Source organism: Anas acuta, chromosome 8 (assembly GCF_963932015.1).
Source record: "Anas acuta chromosome 8, bAnaAcu1.1, whole genome shotgun sequence".
In the NCBI taxonomy this organism is placed as follows: Eukaryota; Metazoa; Chordata; class Aves; order Anseriformes; family Anatidae; genus Anas; species Anas acuta.
The window spans coordinates 29,720,889-29,747,234 of record NC_088986.1 but is presented as its reverse complement, the minus strand read 5'-3'; the positions used below and the strand labels follow the sequence as shown (position 1 = coordinate 29,747,234).

The 26,346-nt window shown below is 40.4% G+C and overlaps 1 protein-coding gene and 1 long non-coding RNA gene across 3 annotated transcripts in view; both read right to left on the bottom strand.

Moving 5' to 3' along the window:
• DPYD (dihydropyrimidine dehydrogenase) overlaps nucleotides 1–9,136 on the bottom strand; it is a 355,462-nt gene extending 346,326 nt beyond the window's left edge. The window contains exons 1-2 of the mRNA XM_068690107.1: nucleotides 8,988–9,136; nucleotides 7,896–7,984 (exon numbers count right to left, since the gene is read on the bottom strand). The gene's annotated coding sequence lies outside the window, so the exon portion shown is untranslated. The remainder of the gene's footprint in view (nucleotides 1–7,895; nucleotides 7,985–8,987) is intronic.
• A 2,293-nt stretch (nucleotides 9,137–11,429) lies between these two features.
• Nucleotides 11,430–26,346, bottom strand: part of LOC137860388 (uncharacterized) — a 42,217-nt gene continuing 27,300 nt past the window's right edge. For both annotated transcript variants that reach the window (XR_011098876.1, XR_011098877.1), the window contains exons 4-6: nucleotides 20,067–20,284; nucleotides 14,232–14,347; nucleotides 11,430–13,649 (exon numbers count right to left, since the gene is read on the bottom strand). This is a non-coding gene — a long non-coding RNA (uncharacterized lncRNA). The remainder of the gene's footprint in view (nucleotides 13,650–14,231; nucleotides 14,348–20,066; nucleotides 20,285–26,346) is intronic.

Here is a 26,346-nt window from a genome sequence, read left to right as displayed (position 1 = left end):
GGACCTGGGGGCATTCAACTTCCTCCTCCCTACATCTATAGTACTTTACAAAAAGAGTATGCTGGAGATCATTTTAGAGAAACTGAATAGCTGTTCAGTTACATCAGACCACATTATTCTTTATGGACAAAAAATGATTATTTTTTTGAATCTTCAATTTTGGAATAATTGAGTTTACAATGAGACATCCTATTGTGGTGCCAGGGTTGTGATGTTTGTCTCCTTCAATCTGGGGTGTTAAAAGCAAAGGCTGCTATTTTCTGCACCTCTGGGATAAGAAGAGCATAAAACAAACTTTGTTTTGGAGGATCAAATCATTTGCAATGAGGCCCAATACACTGTGTTATTTCTATCTTTTATGTCCAACAGGTTTCTGATAAGGGTCAGTTCTGCCTTTCAAGTGAGACCTGGTTCAGAACCAGATCATTGTGTAGCAGAAGTATGACAATGATATTGAGTCCTCCTGGGATGTAAAAGTCCCTGTTGATTCCAACCAGCTGGCTCTTGTTCCAGCTGGCCTTGCAACCCTCACCTCCCCTTGCAGAGGCTTCTAAATCTTCAAGAAGTCAGACTACAAAGCCATTAGAGAAAAGGCTTACTACATACCTAACTTCTGGCAACAGCGGGTACTTCTCCATTCAGTTATTAGAGATGGTGATTTGCTGCATAGCTTACGACCATGTAAAAGTAACTGCTTCTGTGCTTAGTTTTTAAGGGAAGCATGCAGTGAGAGAAGAGTCAATCTCTAAAATGTAGAACTCAAAAAGTATATTCACTGAACTATTAGTATTTCAATTTTTCCAGCAATGGCAGGAGCATCAACATAAGATTATTTTTTATTTTATTTTTTATTTTTTATTTTTTTTTAAAAAAAGGTAAAAACTGGTCTCTCAAATTATTTAGAAAACCTCTAGTATTTACTACCAGTCTTCATAGTTGCAGCATAGCTGGTTTCAACTTTGACAGCTTTTCAAATGGCTCATGAAATGAATGTTTGACAAATAAATCAGCTTTTTGCTTAAGTGATGACTATTCTGTCAAGAAAAACTACCACCAAATTAACATACCTGAAACGAAAACTGATAGTGTTTAGGTTTTTCTTTAGTAGTTCAAAAGAACAGGTCTGTAATTTCCTAAAGGGACACTGAACTACTGATATTCTTTTAAGTAATTGCAATTAGTCCTTTGACTTTTCAATACATCCATCCCTATCATGGATGAAATCTCAACACAACTTGACAATGCCCAATGACCAGCAACAGCAGCTTTAGGCTAGATTAGTATTATTTTAAAGCCTTCAGCTATGCCCTGTGACCAAACAAAAGTCTGACAATAATTGCGCAACTATTAAGTACTGATGAGATAGGAACTTAAAAAATAAAAATAAAAACAGCAGCTACTTGGTGCTATATGCTAGTCCTAGAGAAAGTCAACTCGGTAGGCACATTTACCAGAGAAATCTTAGTTTTAATGGTAAACTCACAGTTGCCACCTTGCACAATTTCCTAATGTGAGCATTTTCCTTCTCCGTAGCATATATATAAATGCATAACATTCCCAAAGGAGAATGCCTGCACACAGATAACCATTTACAAGTCACACTAGTTGTTTATCTGTGTCAGAGCATGTTAGCATTATCTTAAACATTTTCTCATCTAGAGTTATTATTCTACACAAAAAATACAATTAGATTCTTCACGTTACTTAAATACATACTGGACTGCCATTAAGGTATTTTTCTCTCTCCAATAGTGCTCTATGTCAATACTAAACAACTCCACACATTTCACCAAGCTCTTTGCATGCCTGAGTTGCTTCCCATAGAGAGTTCCACCTATTTGCAATTGATTTACACTGTCCTGCAACTTCAGCATCTGTGGCCACACAGTAAGTGTGTATTGCTCCTTTTAAAATATTTAAACAGTTTAAAGGCTGCAACCTGAAAGTCATTTTCTGAAAAGAGGCTATACTTTTCTCCAAGTCTTTACAGTATTCAGTACAACAGACCTCTACCTATCTTGGGTTTTATACAGTATTTTAACAGCCTTCAACACTAATAAACACAGATAAGCAACCTTAATATTTTGTTTAAGCCAAGTCAAGCAATGACGTATTGTTAGGAAAAAAATGGTTCTCTGGTGCTTTACATTGTATAATTGTAAGATAATGGAGTGCCTGGGATGGAAACATTAAGACAAAGGCCCCAAAACTCCAAGGAAGCTTGTAAAGCGATACCAGGCCCGACATTTCCTTTGCTAAAGCCCTACAACAACTTTGTCACCTCCCAGTTGTTGAAAAACATCAACTCCTTGTCAGATAGTTAATACACTATCAAAGGCAGCTCACTGTGTGTTAGAATTTGTGTTCTTACATGCTGTGAATGCACATTTCACTTAGTTGTCAATTAGTGTTTAATTACTGCTCATAACCTTTTAACCAGACCCACTAAAATATGTTAAGATTCACAAAAAAACATAAGGATCCACTCTAATGTGCACATTTGGCTCCCATTAATAAGAGATAGAGCTTGCTAGGAAGGTACGTGTATAAACACATGCACCTGTGTATATATGCACAAACAAAACCACACAGACTTCTACTGTGGATGTTTTCTTATTGGAAGTTGGAATGAAACAACCAATATTTATTCATCAGTAACCCGAATAAGTCTATATCTGCCCTTTCACCAAGATAGAGAAATGCAGATATAAGAGTAATCATTATTACCTTATGTTACACTCAGTTACACATGGTAACTTGAGTTCTCATTTTAGGCCATTACCCTTTTTGCTCTGTAGCTTCTAGTGAGTAAAAAAGGGCAAAAGCTTGACTAAGTTTCCTATAGGATAATTCAAGTAAATTTATCTTCCCTACCTTGCTGTAGAGCTGACTTGTACCCAGGACCTTTTCAACTGCTTAGACCTGACTTCCACTTTCAGGTATTGAATGTGGCTGTAACTCCCTAATGCTGATGTAAGATAATGGATAGAAACGAGCCACAGCCTTGATAGTTGACTGGAGAAGTGATGCTCAGGTAATATGATCAACCTCTGAGTGCATCCCTCTGTCCTTGCTAAAATTCTAGGTTGATGGCAAGCTAGTCATCTGTCTTGGACTGTTCTGAGCAAATTTCAGAAGATTATTTCACCATTTCAGAAATAGCTAACTTCACAATCGCCGCAGTTATTGCCTTGTCAAGGTTGAAATGAACAGGAGAAATTAATTCCAACCCAAGGTCTCTGCAAAATATGGACAAGACATTATTTTGCTGCCACCCTAGCTTAAGAGAGTAATTGTCAATAGGACAAACAGCCTGCATCATTATTTTCTAATTTAATCAAGGTCATATTAGATCACTACATCAGATCAAGTGGAGTCAATTTGATCAAAAAAACCTTTGAGTTAAAACAGTTTCCTTCTGGAAGTTAACCCTTTATGACAAGCTTTGTCCAACGTAAACCATGTTATTTCCACTGAAAATGACTACTGCTATAGAAGATACAGCACATTTAAAAAAAATATTCACACAAAATAAGGCAGGATTTTAAATAAAATAAGACTCTGATCTCATGCCTAAAATTGTGGATTTCAAACAGATTCAAAAATTTAATTTTTGTTTTTGTTTCCTCCAAAATCAGTTCTTCTACCATTTTGTTCTTTACCATTTGCATCCATAATGCCAGCCAACCTTATAAAACATTTGTAAAAGTGTGTATGAAAGGCATTTGTCTTAATTATTACTTTTTTTTTTACATCCCCCCACCCCCCCCCCCAGTCTATTTGAAGTCTCACAGAGGAAAACAACTTTCATGAAGACTGAAATGTATACTTAACATAAAATTACTGTATTGTTCTGGGTACTATTTACCTCATGCACAGTCAGATATTCAAAAGATATGTATCATGGTGCTTGTGGAACTCTTTTTTGGAACTCTTTTGTGGAGCTCTTACACAAATGAGCATAAAAGTAAAAGATTTGGGGTTTTGTTGGTGATCTGGGTATCTTGTTGCTCATCTTTTCTTTGTTTTAAACATTATGTGCAGCAGAGCTCCTTCCTCAAGTTTGTACCAATTATCACTTTATCACTTTTTTTGTGGTAGCACTTACACATCCAAGATTTTATTCTAACTGCGGAATAATCTTTTACCATGGAAAGTTTTGGCTGCACTGCATTCAACCTTCCTGCAAAAGTACCTGCAGTTAGCTGGACTACAACCACAACAGCTTACTTGGAATGCATTATTTCCACCTGGTTGGACTCATGGAGAAAAAGAGGAGGACAGAAAGTCTTTTTAGCCCACACAGCAAGTTCCTGCTTCAAACATTACAAAAACTTGAAGGATCCCTCCCACATGCCTCAACACCTATATTGATAGCTTCTATAGCCAAAACATTTTTTTTTTTAAGCTTGTCAAATACCGACGATGAGATTGTATATATATGCACACTTGTCATTTCACACTTATTGACAGAAGAGAACCTATACCACTGTCAGTGGGTACATTCATTATAAACCTGAAATGATCATAATATTATAGGATGTAAAAGGTTTTATTTTTTCCCCTCAGTCACAGAAGAAATTAATCATCATCATATAAATAAAGCTATTGTAAATACCAAAGTCAATGAAGCTATGGCAATTAAGATTGACTAAGGAGCTCCCCCCGCACACAGCCAGACCTGTAGTTGAACCACGTTGTAACAGACTGGCTGGCCCATCTGTTTGTTACGCTTGTTTGTTATTCTCCCATCATATACTTAAACTGTCAACTCTGTTTTTGGGTTATATGCTTTGCAAGTACATACCAGTCATTTAAAAATGAGGCGGGGCCTATCGTTAAAGCCATGGTAACAGAATCTGCCTTGGGTCTGACGTTACATTGCTTGAGTAATGTGATACTGAGGAATTGCTATGCACTACAGATGTAGGTTGTGATCCTGCAAGGGACAAGCCTTAGAATCAGCAGGATGCAGAGTCGTGCAGAGAGACATAGCTGGCTGTGCTTTCTCCAGTAAGGCTTTTGTTCCTTTTAAGTCTGTACCTCCATCTCATACTACTTCCACAGAACAAAATGAAGAGTCATAAATATTTCTAGTCTACTAGTCCTAAGCATAACCTTGAAGTGTTTCTGTAACAGGAATAGTACACTTGGGATAACAACTGCTCTAAGCTCTCCACATTTGTGAATTTTGGTGATCTGTATTGTAGGTTCCCTCCTCCCCCCTTCCACCCACACCCTTTAAAGCTTAAATAAAGCACTTTGGAAAAAAAAAAAAAATCAAAAATGCATAGAATCTCTTCACCAAAACCATATTCAGTTGGAGGAAAATATGATTTGAAAATTAAGATTTCCATAACTTCATTTAATTTTGGATGTGATTTAGGGCTATGGCTGTGGATTGTGATTTTGAATTTCAAAAGCAGTTATGTTATTCTTGCTATCTACCAGCTATGAAAAGTTATATTTTACCACCAAAAATATTGTAATAAACTAGTTCAAGATTTGACAGTCTACACCAATGATTTTGCAATTTCCTTGTGCCCATGATTGAAGACATTTTATTTTCAAAGCATATCTAATATTGCAGAAAGTCTGTCTAGGTGTTTGATGATAATTAGCTAGAAAATTAGCCCACTAAAAATGTTATTCAAAGTACCACTGAGTCCTGGGAAGATTGCAAACCTTCATTGGAAAGTTTCTCGGAGGCAAGCTTCTTGGTTATGTTTAATCAATACTTATTGAATTTAAAGTCAATTAACTTCTGATAACCTAAAAGGTAAACCAAATCATCCACATCTTATTTTAAGGGAACATCTAGGGCCAGATTCTCCTCAGTTTGGGCTCAGTTGTGCTGCTCTGCAGCAGCCCGAGAGGCTGCTACTGAGAACAATGGTTGCTTCTACACTGTTCCTGCCTCAAATCATGGATGGGATTTCTCCACAGATGACTCAGTGTCCTTAGCTGTGCCTTCACAGTGCCAGAAGAGGAGGCGAAGGAGAGTGGTGGTAATGCAGTAAGTTTAGCATCAGAGGAATGCTGATGGATTAAAGCTTCTTTTGCAACAACTTTCAGAACTAAAGCATGTGTTTTCCATTCTTCAACTTAGGAAGTATTTAATTTCTGTATACTGAAAAATTCCATAAGCCCAGCATCATCATTATTTGGTGTTTCCTGCAGTATTTGTTGTTTCTGTCTCAAAATACAGTACATATTCATAAACCAAGGCATTCGCTGATGAAACTTTGAGGGATTAATTTTGCCCAGTCATCTATAGCTGCAGTGAAGCCTTACATCTTCCAGTGAGGATGTCTTTAGCCATCCCAAGCCAAGGTGCAAAGAGTTTCTCCTCAGATGAGGAAGCTACTTCATATGACATGAGCCTACTGAGACATCCATCTGCATTAAGATTTCTTGAACCATCTTTCTGGATGGCTAAATAGCCCTTGACTCCACAAGCAGTCATGTCCCACCACCCTCAAGGAGCTGAGCTTAAAGGAATATGGTGTGTGAAAGGAGTTGAAAATAAGCAAGAACAGCAACTTCTATATCATGAGTGATATTGAAACCATGCTAACAGTAACTCCTGTAGGCTTTTTAAGTAACTACTGGAGTGGTCAGTCAGAAGGAAGGGTACAGCTCTTACCTTAAGAGCAGTATAATAAACAGGCTTTTTAAAACCCAAAACACAGTTTTAGCCAACACATGCTCCTTGCAGCACCTTCTCAGAGTCCAAGCACCCAGAATTGTGACCAGGGAGGTGTTGACATAAGTGTATTCATGGGGCAAAGATGAACCCACAACAAAAGCTAAGTTTCTATCAGTTTTTCAAGAGACCTTTAAACATTTTGCAGACAAAGCCATGAGACTCTGACCCATTCTAGTACAGATAATTTCACTGAAGACAGGATCAATTCAGACTGGTTCCTGGTTTTGATTACATTAAAACAGCATGTGTAGTTTCTTCTAGTCCAACTTTTATCTGAAATTCATTATATCTGAACTTGTAGGATTTACATTTCTTCCACAGAAGACAACAGCGATATCAAATATAAAAAATGAAAAGTACTCAAAATGTGAACCTGATTGGCTATGTGGGCCAAATATTAATATTGTAACAACATGAATCGTATTTAAGTAACTGAGCACCTGAAATTTCTACAATACAGATATCACTCTTGCTATCAATATACACTCCACAGTAGTTCCCCCCTCCCTTATGCTTTTATAAATTACCTGTACCTCATGTTCAGAAAACTAGTATCTCAAATCAAACTATCTAGTCTCAAGATACATCAGAAACGGTAGCCATTATGTCTACTTGTGCTCTTTGTACCTCTACATTAACAGAGCCATAGGGTATCTTGAAAAGAAAGGGATGTGGGAGGATATATAAATAATGAGAGCAAGCCTTATGTTTTTCCTCTAAGTTTCCTTCTAAATTTTTGCTACCAGCTGTCACACCTCCTTTTCCAATTGTGTTTTTATCATCTCTGAAAGTTAGTAAGACCTCTTCTGCCATATCACAGACTTACCCCCTCAAGGCTGCATGTTTCTTTGGCATAAGCTTCTGCCTTTAATAGCCTTGTCCCCTGTTTTGTTCTCTCTTCCCCTCATCTCCATTCTACCTCCCTTTCTTCATCCTCTCTTCTCACTTGCCCTTTTTACCATATAGAGCTTCTTCTCTTTCAACTGTCATGGCATTAGTAGACTCCTCTTTTCTTATTTCTCTGTGGTGAACTGTTCACATTTGAATATAAACTCAATCTAATTTCATTATTTTTCAAGCATACTACAGCTGCTTTTACAACATTTATTTTAGTAATTAATCAGTCTGCAGAACACAAAGCAGACTTTTAAACCAAAGTAAACCTTAAGATGTTAAGAACATTCACCTTCTGTCTGATTGATCCTGAGTCTTAGGGGACGGTCTGCATCTGTTATAACTTGGAATTATCCTCCTGATTATGGAAGGTCCAGACCACTGGAGAAAAAAAAAAAAAAAAAAAAAAAAGGAAAAGTGTCACAACCAAATATCCCTCTGATAAACATGCTTTGGATGTAACAAAATTAAACTGCAATGCAGGACAGATCAAGGTTCCTTTCACTCAATTTATCTTCAGTAGCTTCACAGTTTCCATTTAATTAGAAAAAGAGGAAATATGCTAAGAGGAGAAAAATACTTTTCCTTTCCCCACCTCTGTAGACGAGTATTAAGAAGTATTTTCTTCCATATGAAGTTACTCTGTGTTGCATTTCACCTCACATTAACTTAAGTGCTACAGCAGGGTGTGAAGTTAACCTGATATAACACATCACAATGAACAATTTTTTTTTTTGCTCCATGGGGAGCTACAAGAGTATGTGCTAAACTGTTGTTAAAAACATAAACTCTGAGCATCTGTATGCCTGCCTGCCTTCTGATCAGGATAGCTTAGCATCTTTCTTCAAATTATATGTTCAGAAAACAGTAAGCTAGCCTTCTAGTAAAAGAAGGATAATGAAGAAAGCTAAAGTGATTAGGACGTAAAGTTAAGCAGCCAGCACTTCAGTTAAAGGTCAGCCTGTCTGTGCCAAAATAGGTGCAAATCAATACTTATTAAGAATTTTGCCCAACATTAGGGAGCAAAACAAGAAAATAAAGCCAAAAGGCAGACTAAAGGGACTTTCAGATGCAAATAGTGATATCTATAAGTTAAAAATGAGAACAAATATGACAAATACGTACTTTCCTACAGGGATAGTGGTTGGTACAGAGCAGAGCAGGTCACTGATTCCTCAAAAAGCATAACAGTAAATACTACCAAACTGAGGGAAAACACACTCTCTCTCTTTTTTTTTTCTTTTTTTTTTTTTTCTCCTGTGATCTTTAAGCTATAGGTACCATAGAAATACCACTACAACATCATAATCAACATCATAATCAAAGATATCAGGAAAGCTAAAGAACTGAAACCCCAGACCCTTAAATCAACAATAAAGCTCACCTCTAAACCAGAACTCCAAGTCAGAAAGACTCCATCAGAAACTAAAGAACTGCTGAAGAGGACCCCAACGTTATGGTGTGGCTTTATTACACCTTCTAGTGACCCTTCATGTTGGAACAGGCTTTCAGGCCAGCAAAGACCTATTACTCCTCACCTTGAGTACTATAAGCTTAGTGCTCCTGCTAGGCACTAAATGATTTCATTGAGAACAGGTGATCTAAAGTTAAGCAAATTATTTCCAATTCATCTCCATGTGGGGGAAGCCTATCAGAAGCAGCATCTGCTTCAGAGCGCAGATTTGCTCTAACTTCACCTTCTTCTGGGGTAGAGTAGGTGATATGACAGACAAGGGGCAGGAGCTCCAATCTTTTTTATTTTTGGTAATTTGAGAATTATACAGGAGGAGGTCCTGTCCCTCTGTGCTTTCCCTCTACATTCTGCCCTTTGGTTTATGGGACCTTGGCTCAGCGGCTTGCAGGCAGTATGGAGAACTTGCATGCGATAAGCACGAAGTACTGCAGCTGCATATTCCTGACTCATCACTGTTAAAGTAAGAGTAGGTAGCATCAGGGTAGATACAGGTAACTGTGAGAGTCTCCACCACAGAGTCTGGTCACTGCTGTACAGCTGTTCCTTATGCTCCTTATGTTCCTTACTCTTAAGCTCTGCACCCATAAAGCAGTGGAGTAATGCGGATGACAGTACCCCTCCGTGGCTGTACAGACAGATAGAACCTGCTGGCTGTTCCTGCGCCTCCTCATGATCTCTGTGCTCATTGTTTATTAAATTAGATGACATGATGGGATCCATCATAATTTATTTCCCCTCCTATGCCTGCATTTCAACTCTATAAACCACACCTAAAAGCCCCTGTTTGCCATATTCTTATTACAATAAATATGACTTGTGTGAAAAATCTTTAAAAAGATTTAAAAATATTTTAAAAAACTTAAAAAGATTTAAAAAAAAAATTAAAGATTTTTCATGAAGCAAAATCTTCATGAAACATAACATCAATTATTTTACCTACTGCTTTTTGTAACCTCATAGATTCAGCCATAGCTGCATTTGTATAGCCTGTATACTACAATATCAGAAACATGTACTTTTTACTCTTCTCGTTTTCACAGTCTAATAAAAACATGTGATCATTCAAAATTCCATATGTAGACTAGGCAGGCATCCCTTATGAATGTGGTTCTGAGAAGGGAGTTTCATTTGTATGATAGTGCATAATATGGTATTTCACATGCAATTGTCTTTGAGTCTGTGGGATTTCAGAACCGCTTTGTTTTGCCATCCATCCGCCTATCTCCCAAAAGACAGCATGCAGCAGGCAATTGGGAAAGTCTTAGTAAATAACTATGAATGGTCCCTTGTGCTACCACGCTCCCTGCATTTTATTTTTTCACTTAAAGTATAGTTCAGATACACTGTCAAGGAAAGGCACGGTTCTTCTGGTATCTCTGGCATAAACAGAACATGTGAGTTAAGGTTTTCTAATAACTGCTATAAAATGGATTTCTTGAGCAGAATAATGTGTTATCTATGGGTAATTTCCCATGAAAGTAGAGACTATAATTCTGATTAGACATGGATATTATCTTTTCCAGTACGTTTCTGTCAATGCACTGATTCAGCAAACACTTAGACCCCAAGGTCAGGGCTGATCATAAGTCCCATCGATTTTAAAGTTGAATGTTTGCCCAAGATTAAACACAAAGAAGAATGCTTTCTTAAATCAATTCCTTTAAGTCTATACATAAGTGCTCTGTTGAATCATGGCCTAAAATCAGCAACAAATCAGGACAGATAACGAGTTTGGGCCAAATATGTGGGTATATTTAGGTGGCCAAAACTCATAACGAGACAAGGAATTATCTCTGATAATTGGATTTGAACCAAGACCCCAAAAATGTATAAACTACACGTATCTAAAACTTGCATTTCTTTTGCAGCTTTTAGCATAAATCTAAATGGTGAGACAGGTTATGTTTGCCTTTAGACATTGGGCTGGCTCCTGGTTGCCTTGTGCCATGCGTGTGGGCCTATTTCCCAGAGAAGTCACAACATGAGTGGGAGGAACAGTGCCTGCCCAAGTTTTGTCTTGCTAATGTGGTAGAGAAAATATACCCAAAGTCCACAGATGGCAAGGGCTCTGGACCTCACAAACTCAGGGTTGAAATCTTTTCTTCTGTGTAGTGTATTCCAAAAGAAGTTTATTTTGACTTTCTGTATAAAGCAAGTGGAAAGTCATCTTAGCAAACACAGGAAATGAAGAGTTTGACAGAGCATAATGTAGATCAAAATGTTTTTAATCATTAACCCCTGTTTTAATTACTACTTGACACATTATCATTATTGTCCTTCTACAAGTCTGTCTTTTGAATGAAATATTAAAAGCAAGTCACAGCTGAATATATATGCAGTCTAGAACGAAAATGGCTTTGAACTACTGGAAATGATTTATTGTCCACATTTCTTTATGAATATTTATTTGCCATAGTGAAAGCAATTCAATAAAGAGAAAACATGAGGACCAGTTAACTGAACATTTGCATACTCTAACAGTTGAAAAATTGAAGGAAAAATAATATGGTGCAATAGAATAATGTTAATGCCAGCTTTCTCCTATTTCTTGTAGTTAATTCCAAATGCGCATGTGTGAGGGCAAAGAGCTAAGACGAAGGCTCTCAGGAATTTATATGCTGAAGAGGAGATACAAATAGCCTACCAAATTAGTGTTCCTAACTTCTATGCATTCCAGTTCAGGAGGAAATAGATGTGGTTTCAGCAGTATTTTCAACACCAGGATGGAGTCTATCCTTTTGTTTCCGCACTGCTTCAGGTAGCAGGCTATGAAAGCTTGCTTTTTGCCACAAGCATCCATAACCCAAGTCCTCGTCCTACCAGGGCCAGAGAGCCCTCTCTCTCCAACACTCCCCAGGAAGCAGTAGGTATGCATGCCCATCAAAAGGAGATGTGAACATGCTGAGTATTTTGCCATGCAAACCCTTTCGTATTTAAGCAAGTGTGCATGGACCAAATACAAGATCACCCTTGCAGCAGAGATACTGCTTTCCTGCATTTGTCAGTAGAGGAACAGTTTTTCATGTTATTTGCCCTCATTTCACCCATCTTGAATTAATTCTGTAGACAAAAAGTACTATGTGTTAGACTTGGAGTGAACTTTGTTCCTCAAAGCATCTTAGCGATATTCTGATACCCACTCACAGATGGGTGCTTGACAGATTTTGCTCTGATTTTCATGATTCCTTTTTTCTTTATATCGTTTAAGCAGGATTGTTGCTGCTTGAGAATTCAAATGCAAATGGAGATGTTCACAGACACTGTATCATAAGGAAGCTCAGCTGCTTGGCTTTTAGAGCTCAAAAACTGAATAGCATGTCGCATACAGTATTTGGAAAAGGATACGTTTCACATACAATAATTCTAGAGAAGGATGGTTACAGTAGTAAATCACTTTGGACAAATACATAAAATCTCTGTGCCTCAATTTTCATTTCAGAGCAAGAATTATAATATTTGTTTGTAGTAATAATTATCATTATTATCTACCTGAAAGCTAGCTGTGAGGCTAATTCATTAATATTTTCAAATTACTTCATGATCCTCAACTGGAATTTGCCCTAGAAGTATTAAGTATTATAATTTGCTCTGTATGCCGATTTCATTTTGCTCTGGAGAAAAACCCAATTAATGTGTTGCTCTCTTTACATTTGTCTAAATACCACATTCTAAAATCCTAGCTGTTAAGATTTTATAGAAGTTAATAACAGGTACATTTTACATTACCATATTATTTACTTATTTCTCATTCTTTTCTTATAGCATTCTAACCAAACCTAGATACTGTGATACCTGCCCTGGGTTTGTTACCATTCGCACAGATACGTCAGTTGAGTCTTGTGATTGCTATTTATTTACTTGCCTGAATTTGGAGTTGGCAACAGAGCCACGCAAGGGTTCTCTGGTGTCAGAGCTCTCTTGACATACTGTTTTAAATGTATTGTGAGTAATCAGGGAGTGTCTTTAAGTTACACATAGTTAGAAGCTGACACATATTAAATGCCTGATTGTATTCTTCCATATCTCAACAATTGTTTCCTTCTGGCAGTTTACCAGGTCCACAATTTACTGGCAAAAATGTATCTATTATTCACAACTGGAGATCCCCAGGTCCATTTCCTCTGGTTGTTATCTGTTGGATAGCTAAATGCTAATGGTTAAAATCTGCATCTACCAACACAAAAGCCGCAGGATACGACACTGGTATCTTGTGGTTCCAATCAGCCTCCCAGTATTACAGCACGACTTTTTATTTAATTGCACTTCTACCGAGCTCAGCCTGCTCATGCCACGCTAGCAGTTTCACATTGCATTTTCGCTGCACGTTGTGATGGCTGGAAATGCCAGGCGGCCTGGCAGCGCAGTGCGTGGGGACGGGGCTGGGCCGAGCCGTGGCCCAGCGGAGGAGGCAGGCAGGCAGCAGCGAGCAGGGCGAAGGCAGCACTGGCACCGCAGGCATCTCTGCTGGACATGGAGCTGGGTCAGGGTCCCAGGGGACGTGGGATGTCGTTCTGTCTGCTGTGGTGGGGCCGAAGTCAGTCAGTGCCAACCACAGGCAGGTCCGAGGCTCACCTGGAAAATCACAGGAATAGATCAAAAGCAGCTTTGCTGTCACACACTCCACCGACAGCTCCCATCCTCTGTGTGTGCCCAGCCCTTTGGGCTCATTCCTCTCCCTACAAACACCTAAACCATCAGCAGCAGGGAATTGTTCTGGTAATTTTTTCTAGTGCTTCAGAAGTGAAGCATGTATCAATAGCTTTCACTTTCCAACGCTCCCAATAAGAATTAAAACAAATTACTTGAATTAAATTACTAGAGCAGGGCACATTATTTCTTCCCATTAGCTTATGTAGAAAGAAAAAAAAAAAGCCTGCAATGTAAAAAAGGGGTGGAAAGAAAACGAGAAAAGTCGTGGCACAAATAAAACTATTTCTTGCTCATCCTCTTGGCTGTGTCTATGAAGACCTCAACAACAGCCCTGAGGCCGGTAAGCCGGTGGCCTGTGCATCTGGTGGCGCTCTGGCAGCCCTCACCTGCAGGGAGGTCACCGAGCATCAGACACATGGGGCTCTGCAGCGGGACCTGGGAGCTTCTGGCGCGGGCAGCAGGGCTGCACTGCTGGAGGATGCCCGGGGTTTCATGCGGCCCTACCTTGCAGCGCTGCCCCCGAAGCTGCCGGCTCCAGGCGGTCCCTCAGAGCGCAGCTCTGCTGCTTCCGCGGTGGCCACGCATGGCGAGGGCCTGTCCGGGAGATGCCAGCTGCAAGGCTGCAACATTGAGATGGGTTGAAACCTCCACCAGCTGCGAGCATCCCATGCAGGGCCTGTTTTTACAGACAGGTTCCTAAATGCACCCAGGGGAGCTGCTCTGCCCGGCCCTGCCCACCCGTGGCTCTGGCCTTGGCTCTGCCCCCGCTGCCCCCCTGCTCCCCAGGCAGCACTGCGGCCCTGGCCCAGCCCACGCCCCGTCACCCTGCGATCCCATCAAAACGGGCATCACTTCTGGGTGCTAAAGCCTCATCTTCACAAATACCACAGTCACTGTGCAAAACCACAGTTCAAAATAGAGGCTTACTGTAATATTGCTATTGTAAAGCTGCCAGCTTTGGTATTCATTAATATGGTGACAACAGACTCACGGCTACCAAATTTTACTACAAATCAGAATTCTTACCAATATGTACATGAGATCAAATCCACAATAGCACATCATTTGAAGTTTCTATTAAAAAGTTAAGTTGGGATAACTATAAACTCTTCTGAGACTCCTTAATAAATAGTAACAACAAAAAATAAAGCTAAAATCTAATGAGATTCTGTGGAAGCATTTTAAAAGGTTGCAACAGCAGTAAAGTCAGCAGGCACCAAATAGCAAAAGGAATTATTTACTGATCAGAAGACAAATCCTTCCTCCCCCAGCATTTAGCCATTTTACATGACAAGTATTTTTAAGGGAGAGGGCAAAAACAAGAAAAACTCTAAGCCAATGCTGTTCTCATCTATGACATCATGTATGTTCCTTATCAAAGCCTTCACATTCGTGTGCAAACTGACTTTTTTTTGCCATTGTGACCAAAACCTCCTCCCTCCCCACCCTCCATCTGTTCAGGCTTGGATTTGAAAGTCACTACCGCACAGGAAGAAAGCCCGAGCCCTCTTGCCTCGGCTGTGGTGTTGGAACCCATTAATATTCTTCTGGCAGGTACCATGACCCTGGTGCCCTTGAACATGCTTGAAAACATAGGGTATTCCTGAGCCTTTGTCCCTGGGAGGATTAACAGGGTTGCCCTGGAGCCAGCCTGAAGGTGTTTTAATAGGTAATACGGGTGGGCTGCACGTCTGACTGCAAGCCTTGCCTCAGGCTGCCCCTGCTCAGCAGCACAGATGCAGCTGTTGAAATTAGGGGATAGAACGTGGCTGGGTGTATGAGTTAGAGTCTGAATCCTCAAAATTTGGCAGAGTATTCCCATCCCCCTAACAGACAGGCATCCCAGTTGAAGGGATCCAGGCTGGGGACTTGTTCTGCTTCTGCCACTGCCGCCTCCTCCAGCCCTGAGCCAGTTACTTACTCCTCTTGCCATTCTTCTGGCTCTTCAGCTTATAAACTGTATAAAGTCTCCGTGTGTTTTTGCTGTGCTTGGCACAAGGAGGTCCCAGTCTCAGCTGGGTCCTCTGAGTATATCATTGTAAAAGCAAATAGACAGATAATAGCAGTAACAATGGTTATTTTTTTGTATGAACAATAGGATGCTAATGGAGGAGAAGCCTCTCCTCTGAGGTGCTTTTTTATCTGCAAGTGAAGGTCTCTTTTTCCTTGCTCAGCTGGAGAAGATACTGCCTTTGTAAATCAGACAGAACTTATCATATAAAGTGGAACACATCTTTGATTATACTGAATACTATCTTGTCTATAATTTACCCTTGCTGCTGTAAAGGACGCAACATGATTAAACTAAGAAATGATAGACTGAACATTGTGAGTCAGGATGGAAAAAGGTATTTCCTACCTAAATAGGAAACAATCATCAACAAAACAGTGAAAAAATACAAGAAAATGTTTCTATATACAATAAACAAGCCACCCTGCTGTTGCCTTATATTATATTGTTGCTCTTCTTGCTCAGATTGCTGCAGCAACTTCCCCTGTGGCCTACAACATTCTTTATTTAAAAAAAAAAAACAACACCCTACAAACTGTCATGATTTTTAATGAGGTGAATATCTCTCCTCTCCTCCGTAAGTGCATATGTTCTGTCGCACGCTCGCGCTGCCAACTCTTCCGTGTTTCACTGGGTGAGTCCAGATTCTCCAGTGACATTTCTCAAATTGTAGATCTCTGCAGTGTATTTTCCTGGAGCTGTTAAAAATATTGCTACTTCACTTAATAACAATGTTTAGCGGTACAGAATATCACTTGTCACTGGGTATACACCAGGTGCTCCGCACAGGGGGAGAGGGGTCATTTTCCCCATTTTACAGACAAGGAAACCAAGGCATTGAATTTGGCAGCGATTCCCCCAAAGCATGCTGCAGAACACGTGACCAGGAGAAGGACCGACATCTCTTCAGCTCACATTTTGTTCTTCAGCATTTGATGCTGCTTTTTTTCCATTGATATTACCACCTGCAACACTTTGTCCCCCCAGCAGCACTGCCCAGAACGGTCACAGCAGAGCCAGCACTTTTGTGATAACAAATTCAGATACTGCAGCAAACAATGAAAATAATTTTCCCAATTTTGGAATGAGACTTTGCCATGTATGATGTTTAGTAACTTCTATCTCATCTCTGATGATTTCTGGGTCTGATGCCAAAAACATGATATGTTGCTATCCAAATTAGCATATGATGCAATTTTGTGCTAACATTCAGATTATGAAGTCTGTTTGCTGTTTCCATATAGATGTATCTTTGACAAGAACAGCAATTCTATAATAAGCCCAGGATGAAAAGCCCATCAATTGAATTGGTACCACATTACCATGGCAACAATATAATGCTAATGAAATTGTGACTGTTGAACCTTGTTTATGGAACTCTACAAAATGGGCTTCATAAAAGGAGGAATCTTGTTGATTACTAAATGTTTCAAAGCATGATAAAAACCTTATAACTACATGTGCTGCGACTTATTAACCATGTTATCATCCTCATTTGAGATAACACATTGCTGTTTGTAAGAGCAATTGCACTCTCAAAGAAATAAAATTATATTGGAAAATCTGTGCTTCAGCTTTCATGGTGCACCAAGTAAAGACTTGCTCGCCTCCATGTCCCAGCTCACAAAGTCGATTGGCATAGGTGTGTATCCAGCCATGCAGTCATTACTGTTTGTTTAATCTCTCAAAATCTATAAATTATACTGCAACTGTAGATACAGCAAACACCTTTTCTGTAAGAAAAACGTGGCTTAGTTTACATCAAAGCATTCCACAGGAATCTGTCCCTCTAGATGACTCCCTGCGCAGCAGAGGCATGGTTGCAGGCACGGTCTCTGGGCTTCCCCTGCCTTTCTCTTTCCCCTTGGAGGTTTACTGCCGCCAGTCTGATGACGCAGAGGCAGGCAGTCACCATCCCAAAGGGATGCCGCTCACCTCACAGTACAGCAGTCCTTGCTGATGGCACCCTGATATCATCTCCTGCTCTTAAGTACAGAAGTACTGATCATTCAGATTCCCTGGCCAGCCACGTCTCTGAGCTGCCTCACCCCCTGGTGTCTGGGACTCCAACATCCAGCTCTATACAGCAGAATTGCATTTTTAGCTAACAGATAATCTTTCCCATTGCTTTCACCTGGGAATAAAAAGTATAGTTCACGTCCTGAAGTCCACTTCAGAATATACCAGGGAAATGGGAAAAAAGGGAAGAGCAGGGAAGCTGGCAAGCGATGAGGTTGGTGAGGAAGGGGGCTGAAAGCATGTGACAAAAATTTTTTCTTTATCAGGCTAAGAATACTGTGAAATATCTGCCACAACAGTACTATGCAGATATTTAGCACAGACAGTAGAAGAGCACACTACTTGCTTTAGTGAAGTCCTGGCCCACACGGCACTGCAGTCAGCATGAATCCTCACCGCATTGCATCTTATGGGCCTTAAATCAGGGCTTTAAAGGGATTTATTTGAAAGCTTCACGTTTCAAAGTACTTGGAAAAGGAAGCACTGTCTAACATTTTGTTATGCCCGCAGTTTGTGGGAAAGCAAGGCACTGAATTTCTGAGTTGATCGAAATATAATGTAATGTAATTTAACTTAATATATATTTTGCACTAGCTGACAGTTTTATTAAGCAGAACCAATAATCATCATTATTCAGTGTAATAACTACCTCATTAGAAACGGTCTAATTTTCCCTAATTTTAATTTACCTCTCGGACTAAGCTGTTCTAAAATTACTGAAGTGGCTGCAGTTAAGTTTTGTAAGAATTAAAAGGAAACATAAGTCTTCAGAAAGCTGCTGCTGTCAAAATAGTAATATGTCAGAACTTCATGAGAGAAGTATAGAAAATCCAGTTTAGGAAATTATGATACCACCTTTACTTTCTTACTGTCTTTGAAGTAACACTGCTGCATCCTTTTTGCACAAACAATGATAAATTGATTGCTTGCAAGCTTTGCATGTACTCCACTTTAATAAAGGACCTGGCTAAGGTTTGTGGCAAAGAGTGCTGGTAAGGAGGAGCTGACAAGCAGAAATATTTCTTAGAGAGCCAGGGAAGGAGATGAAGACACTGATCAAGTTTCATTATCCTCCAATGAAAATAGGATGTAAACTGTGACATCCAGGCAGATTACATATGTCAGGCAAGCAGATGTGAGCAGAAACATGTAGATGCTAAATCTCACCTAATAGGCTTACTCTGAGGATTATTCTCAGTGACCAAGTCTATGTTAGCTGTAGTTAACATACAGTATATAAGAAATATGTATTTGTAAGTGAATCTGGGGACATTCCCAGCTGTGCTGAAGTTAATGCTCTTTGATATACCTTGGAGCATCCCAAAAGCACTTTAGGTGTCATACATTTCTAGAGAGATCATAAACAGCACTACAGAATATATCTTTAGCCCAAAATTTCAAAGGGAACTGTTTTCTCAAATAATGTGCTTGAAAAAAAAAATTATATTCAAACCACTTCTGTCTGCAAACTGCTACAGTTGTTTAGCTACTTGATTTGTTCGTGCCAGTTCTGAAAACACACTTGATCAAAAGAATAGTGTTGCAGAGAGAAGTAACTTCACATGAGCAAGTGAAAAGCACTTCGCAGGTTGTGTTAGAAAGTAGACAAACTGTCTAAAGGTTTTGTTTATCATAGGGTGTTACTCTGCAGTTCCGAGTCATAAAAATAACCGTATTTGTTTTTAACATAACCCAAAAATAACACACACACAAAAAAAAGTCGCTCTTTTGGAAGCACTCTGCTTATAAAACCTCCCCTCTTTGAAATTCTGGTCCTCTTCCAGCTGTAGTATTATTTGCTTGGCTATCAGAACACACAGTACAGCAGTGAAAAGCATTACACTATTATCCCAAGATAATTTGATAGTCTGTAAATGTATTTTCCTGCCTGTGGTTCCAGGCATTATGCTCACACTTGAAGTAAGGCTTTGCAGTATCTTAGGCAGTTCATGTTCGCCCATATTGGTTTCACTTTGAACATCTGCCTGCATGGTACAAACACGGTTTATCTGGGGATTGTACAAGCTAGACTAGATCAGGGATGTTTACAGGCCAGAGCAGCAGAGCCACGGGATGCCTACTGCAGGCACCCAGGTCTGGAGGAAGCTGGTGGTGACTCACTGGTGGCTGTCTCCTGCCTGCGTCAATGTTATCGCACCATGCATCAGCATGAGTCTGCTGGAAATGCTGAATTTTAAGTCCGACATAAAACCACGGCTTTGGTCTGATGCGCTCAGTAAATACAGCACAGCACTTTCCAGAAGTACTCACCCTGCTGTTCCCCTTGGACACAAGAAGTGGTAACTCACCTTCAGTTTCCCTTTCATTTCTGGAGCTCGTGACACCGCTCCCCCAGGTGCCAGAAACCAAGCTGTCCGGTGCTAGCTGGGCTGCTGCTTCTCCTCCGATGTGTCCATGCTCCAGCAGGATGTAATTCCCTCGTAGAACAGGTAAAGTTAGCGAGCGTGGACATGAGGCTTTGGTTTTGGAGGGGCTCAGAGGTCACCCCTCACCCTCTCTTGGGAGCCTGTGGTGGGAACAGATTTGTGTGAGGTGGCAACGATCTACTCCTGGCCCTTAACTGGTCAGCAGTGAATGCAGCTCCCCAGGCAGTGGTGCTGGTGAGAAGAAAGCCTCCTCAGGTGCACTGTGCTGTTGCAGCCCCTGGTGAGAAGAGCTGGGGTAATTCCAGGAGCTACGTGCTGCTGACAGCCACTGGACTGCCTCCTCCCAAGGGCATTGCTCAGATCCCTGTGGATATCTGAAAGGCCCCAGGAAGGTCCCCAGGTAAATTCTCCAGCAAAGACACTCCCCTGCATACCAGGGCCCCTCTGCTGCACCCACACCCAAAAGGGAAGGTGGTTGCTGCTGCTGCACTGCGTGTGCTGCTCCAGCTAAACATCTATCTCCCTTAGGCTCTAGAAATGATTGGAGATCCCGGAGGATCTAAGGATCCTAAGTAACCACAACAAATGAGGATATGGACTGATCAACAGTCACAGTGCAGATTTTTTGGTGAACAGCAGTGAGAATTTAGGAGCTGTAAGACAGCAGCTGGCTCCAGAGAGCAGGGCCCATAATGTCACTGTCATCAGAACACCTTCTGAAAGTGTGATAAATCTTGCCTGCTTTATAGATGCCCTATAAAGTAAGGGGCTAAGGTTCAAATAAAGTAATGGAGGACAGCATCCAAACAGCCTGGAATTATCGCATTGCTGGTTTCTCCTCCCTTATCTATGCACGGCGTCTTGGATTCTGCTGACACACTTCAGCCAGTTACTTTAAAAAGTAAAAAATAATAATAACAAAAAAAAATACAACAGCTTTTCTAACCTCCATGTAAATGTTACTTACGTTATGTTGAAAATCTTTAAGGTCCTTTATTCTGAGAGAAAATTTAAACTTGTCTTACAAGGACAGAGTGAAGTTTAAGAACAGCAGCACTTTAAAACAACAACAAAAAGTGCAAGAATACCAGTTTACCATCCTGCTATCAATTTATGATAACATTTATAACATTAATATAATGGATTATGACCTTTCTTGGCTTGTCTGACTGAGAGTTGTTCATGTATTACATGCTTCTTATCACCTTGATCCTTCCATAATAAAAATCACTTCAATTTTCTGAGCTGTGTCATCAAAACATGCACTCCTAAGTGCTGATCTCATCCCTTAAGGAGTAGTACCAGGAATGCCTTTGGAGTTTTGTGTCACCTAAAATCTAGTGTGACGTTAAAGCCCAATTTCAGAAAACTACCTTGTGTCTAACTTTATCTCACATGCTGCATAATGGCCACCCTTATGATTTTAACATTTTACTGAGGCCTGTCAAAATGCTGCGCCCTCCTGTGTGGAAGTTGTTGAAGTTCAGAAATATCATTATTCTCTACAAACCAGAAAGATCGTGAAGAAATGCACAATGGCTGCTGTGTTACAATTACTTACCTTGACCCTTGACTTTTTTTTCTCTTTAATCCCGACATAGACAGAATAAAATATATTTTCTTCAGTACTTAAGAAAAAACTTTGCTGTGCAATGTGTGCCTGCTTTCACTGTGCCCATTTCCACTAAACGTGGTGTTGAGATACTCTTTTCAGATCATCGGTTCCACATGTATCATATATAAAGGATGACGGAGGAAGGTGAGAAATTTCAGCGTTTCTAAAAATTGACCATTTAACAAACACTAGCAGCATTTGGGTGGATGAAGACCTGGGGTGTACGCTGATGTCTGGCAAATCCTGCTCCACAGTCCTGTCACTTCCCGGTTTGCATGGGGCCTCCCGGTCCGCTCCGTGTGAGGCTCCCTGATGACCCTGAGAATCTGGGTCTGAACTGCTGTGGTAATATAGTCCATGTGCCTCTAGAGATCAAATCTGAGAGCCATGCCAGGACAGGATATCCACATTCGAGACATGGACATGCTCCCATAAGGACACCTCTCTCTGTAGCCCTCACCGTTCCCCTGCAGCTACCCGTGTCCTGGTACGAACATCCGATTCACAGCAATTTGAAGTTCAAGCAAGAACAAGCAAGGCAGTGCTGGCACATACTGTTGACTTGATTGATATGGAGACCTCTGTCTTCTTCCCGGTATTTTGTCAAGAATATGACATGTTAACTCTTTTTATTGTTATTTTAAATGAACTGGCAAGGTTGCAGAGTAGCTACATGCACAGTGTTGGGTACTGTTCTCCTAACATAAAAGCAGAGAGGTGCTCAGTAATCACCTTCTGAAGCTGCCTTTAACATGGTAAATCAAAATGGTTCTTCAGGGACAGATCCTGGTTTGGCTTTTCAGTCTGGTTGCTGATGAACGGCCATTTCTGTCTCTGGGCCTGGTGATTAGCTTTATTCAGCTGAGAGATGTGTGGTTGGACATTGCTCACTCTTTCGACAAAAAATACAGGCACATTTTCTTGGGCTATAAAGCGGGACATATGGGAGCTGGATTCCATCTTTCATTAGATCTTGGAAATGGTGTCCTCCTGAGGCAATTAATTAGCATGATGTTCTTGGCTGCTAATGTTTGCTTTCAGATTTCAGTGGCAACAGACTTGGCAACATAAATTTTGCAAGGATTGGCTAATGGTTTAGGGTGTTAGCCCCAGCCTCACACAGCTTTCTCCAAATCCTTTTCTTTTAAAGAATTCCCTTACGTGTATGGACAGGTTGCTTAATTTCTGTCCATGTCGCAGCTCTCCCTTTGAAAAACGAATGTTAACAGCGCTTTCCTGTGCCACAGGAGAGGTGCGTTACAGATGGCGAGCCCCCGCTACTACAAGAGAGGCCAGACAGTACCACTGCAGTCCTCTGCCTCCTCCCTGAGATGGAGGATCTATTCTGCAAAGCATTTCTTTGATCCTTCCACATTTTAAGGCAAAACCGTTTACGTTAGAAATTTCTCAGTTGAACACATTTCTATCTGTTTACTTTCAGTTTACCCACCGTAGATACCTGCAGGCTGTACACATCCTTATCTGTAGAAAGGACAGCAATGGAAAAAGCCGTATTTCTCTATTTACGTAAGCCATTTGATCTAGGCTTGCATGAGGTATGATGTTTGTGATCATTTCCAAACTATATCCTTCCTAAGCAGGTGTGATGAACAGCAGCACTTTTAACCCCTCAATTCAATCCAGAGATACGATCTAGAGAGTTATCTCAATTATATTTATAGTGCTATATAATTATAAAAATTCCTGGCTGAAAAATAATGTTAGTTACAACTACAAAACATTTCATGCCTCTTTCTAAGGGAGATGAATACAAAATATAAAAGATATATCCAAACAGTTCTACAGCAAATAACACATCTGCCGTGGGGAGGAACACAAACTCATGTTTGTGTATCCATTAAACAGTGACATAGGCTGAATTTTCAAGGGGAGAGGAAAGGAGGAACCTATTTCAATGCACCAAAATGTTAGTGCTGTTTTATAGCTGCATTGCTTAAAACTATTGCAAATAAGTAGTTGTGCATGTAGCAGCTCCCTTAAGTGGTCATTACTATATGTGTTTTGAACTCACAAAAGGCATATTACAAAGCTGTTTGAAACAGATGTGCTCCTCCCTCCATTTAAAACAAAATTAGTCTGTGGTGTTAATTTAGGTAACCTTTGCAGTCACTAATGTACAAACACACACTTTTTAAATATGTCTGAAAGAAATTAGGCAGGACAAGAAAATGAAAATACCACTAAACAGTAGTTGCGATGTTTGATGTTCCTTCCAGATAGTTTGTTCTAATTTAAATAAGAATGGGATGAGAAAGTGCAAAACATTATCATAGGACTGTCTCTTCACTTGATGTACCTAGAATTCCTAATATAAACACTCTGGGACAGAACCTTTTTCCTCACACCTGCCAGACAAATACTTTCCAAATCTCCATTAATTAAAAGCAGTAATAACACAAGAAGAACATTTGAATGATGGTGATCTAATCCTCCATAACCAGCATATTCATGCAACACTACTACCTGAACAGCCCATGGTAAGGAAAGCAGTAGCACTGCCTTAATGCAGCGCTTCCTCAGATGCTCCAAGCCCTCCCATCAGATCAAGCAGAGCGACCCACTCCCGAGCTGGCCACATACCCCACATTCAGTCTCCAGCTCTGTAACTCTCAGAACTGCCTTTTACAGACCACCAGGAAGGAATTTGCTGAACACTAGCTGAAAGACACTTATTGTACTACTAATAAGGAAGGTTTAAATACCATTAAAATTCTGACTTGTACTTTAAAATGCCATGAAATCCCAAGTTAAGGCTTTGCCTTGCTTCCCTCTAAGTACTGCCAAAGGTGCAGTAAGATCACAGGCTGCTGCAGTAACTGAAATGTGCTGGCACTTTGGACGACTCCAGCTTTTTGCTCAAGATCCTGTTGCCTTTTTCAGCAGCCTGGTCGCTACAATGGCTGTAGAGGAAGGTGCTGAGGAGAGGTTTAAGATCTGAATTGTAACACCTAATATTTCAGACTTCTTTTTAATCATTGACAGAAAACAACTTGGTGAGCAGATACATTTATGTAATGCAATTAATGATTTTCAGTAGCTGTGTGGCTTGCGAGATTGAATTTTTAAGACCTACTATACGAATGAGAGTTTATATTTGAAAATAAATACCCAAAGGGGCTGCATAAAAAAAGTCCTTATGATTAAAAATTGCAGAGCATTGGTCTACGTTATTGACTAGCAACTGTAGACCCTTCATTTTACAGGAGATCTGCCTCCTAGTTTGTACACAAAAACTCTTCAAAACCATTTGTTCTTCTCTTTGAATTGTTTAAAATTGTCCTTAACTAGATACGGGAGAAATATTGCTTAGATGTTGACTCTGGAACTAGAATATGTAATGCCAGCATGAGAAAAAAAGGCCTAAATATGACAGTGGAGTTGCTCAGAGAGCCAGCCGCCAGCCAAGAAGGAGCTGCTTTCATGATGGATGTCTGTGCATGATGTAAACCTCTTTTTTGGTGGTGGTGGCTCAGTAACTTCCATCACAGGTGGGTATTACAGTCTTAATTGATTCCTAGCAGCACAATCTGTATCCTTCACCAAGGCATGTCCATTTCACAAGGTTATTGGCTTTCAACGTATCTCGTTAGATGTTATAACGAGACAGATTTTTTCCACAGATTGATGTCTATTGATATTGCATTAGTTCATCGGGGTTACAAATCATATTGCATTGCAGCACATTTCACATTTGCTGTATCATGACAAGAGGTTTATAATATTCACTCTGGGGCACAGAAAGTGCCTGCTACCCATCTTTTGGATAAATAATTTAAGAAATTGTTGGGAAATCATGCCTAATTAGTAGGATCTGCACTGAACAAGCGCCCTTTGATTTAAATTGTATTTGTATTTTCATAGGTATTGATTTTATAAGTAGGAGAGATGAATAATACATTTTGCATTTCTCCACTGTTAGCAGCAATACTCTGACAGAAATAATGGAGGAACACTCCTTTGAGGGAAGCTGTCTCTTTGGGGACTGGAATACCTCCCCCTAGGAAGCCCCTGGGGCAGTTAAAGGCACCCCTAAATTGCATGGAGTGGCCTGGTCCTTTTTTTTTTTTTTCCCCCCAATGATTTGCTGCATCATCCCAGACAAATCACACAGCCTCTCAAAGTCCCTCCTTTTCCATCTGCAAAATGGAGACAGAACAGTTTCTCATCAGCTTGCAAATAAACGTGAGACACAGGAAGAAAAGGAATAGCTACGTTCAAGTGGATATTGCTCAAATTCTGCCTGGCATCACCACAAGGACATTCAGCATGGGCTCAGCAGAGGGGTGGGGAAGGGGGTCAGCGACCGTCTTTCTGTGGGTACCAGAGGGTCAGACCACACACACCAGCACCCAGGGTGAACCCGCACACATCTCGCAGCAGCAAGGCAGAGGCGGGCATCACACCACACACCTGAACCCAGATAAGCTGCTTCTGTCTCTGCCGCCAGCACCAAGGCTCTGCTTATTTTGGCTACTCCCTTCCCCGAGTGAATTCCTGAAACAAGGTTCATTCGTTTTCCTTCACTGGATGCTAATCCCTTTAAGCAGGAGCAGTGAAGAAGGCGGA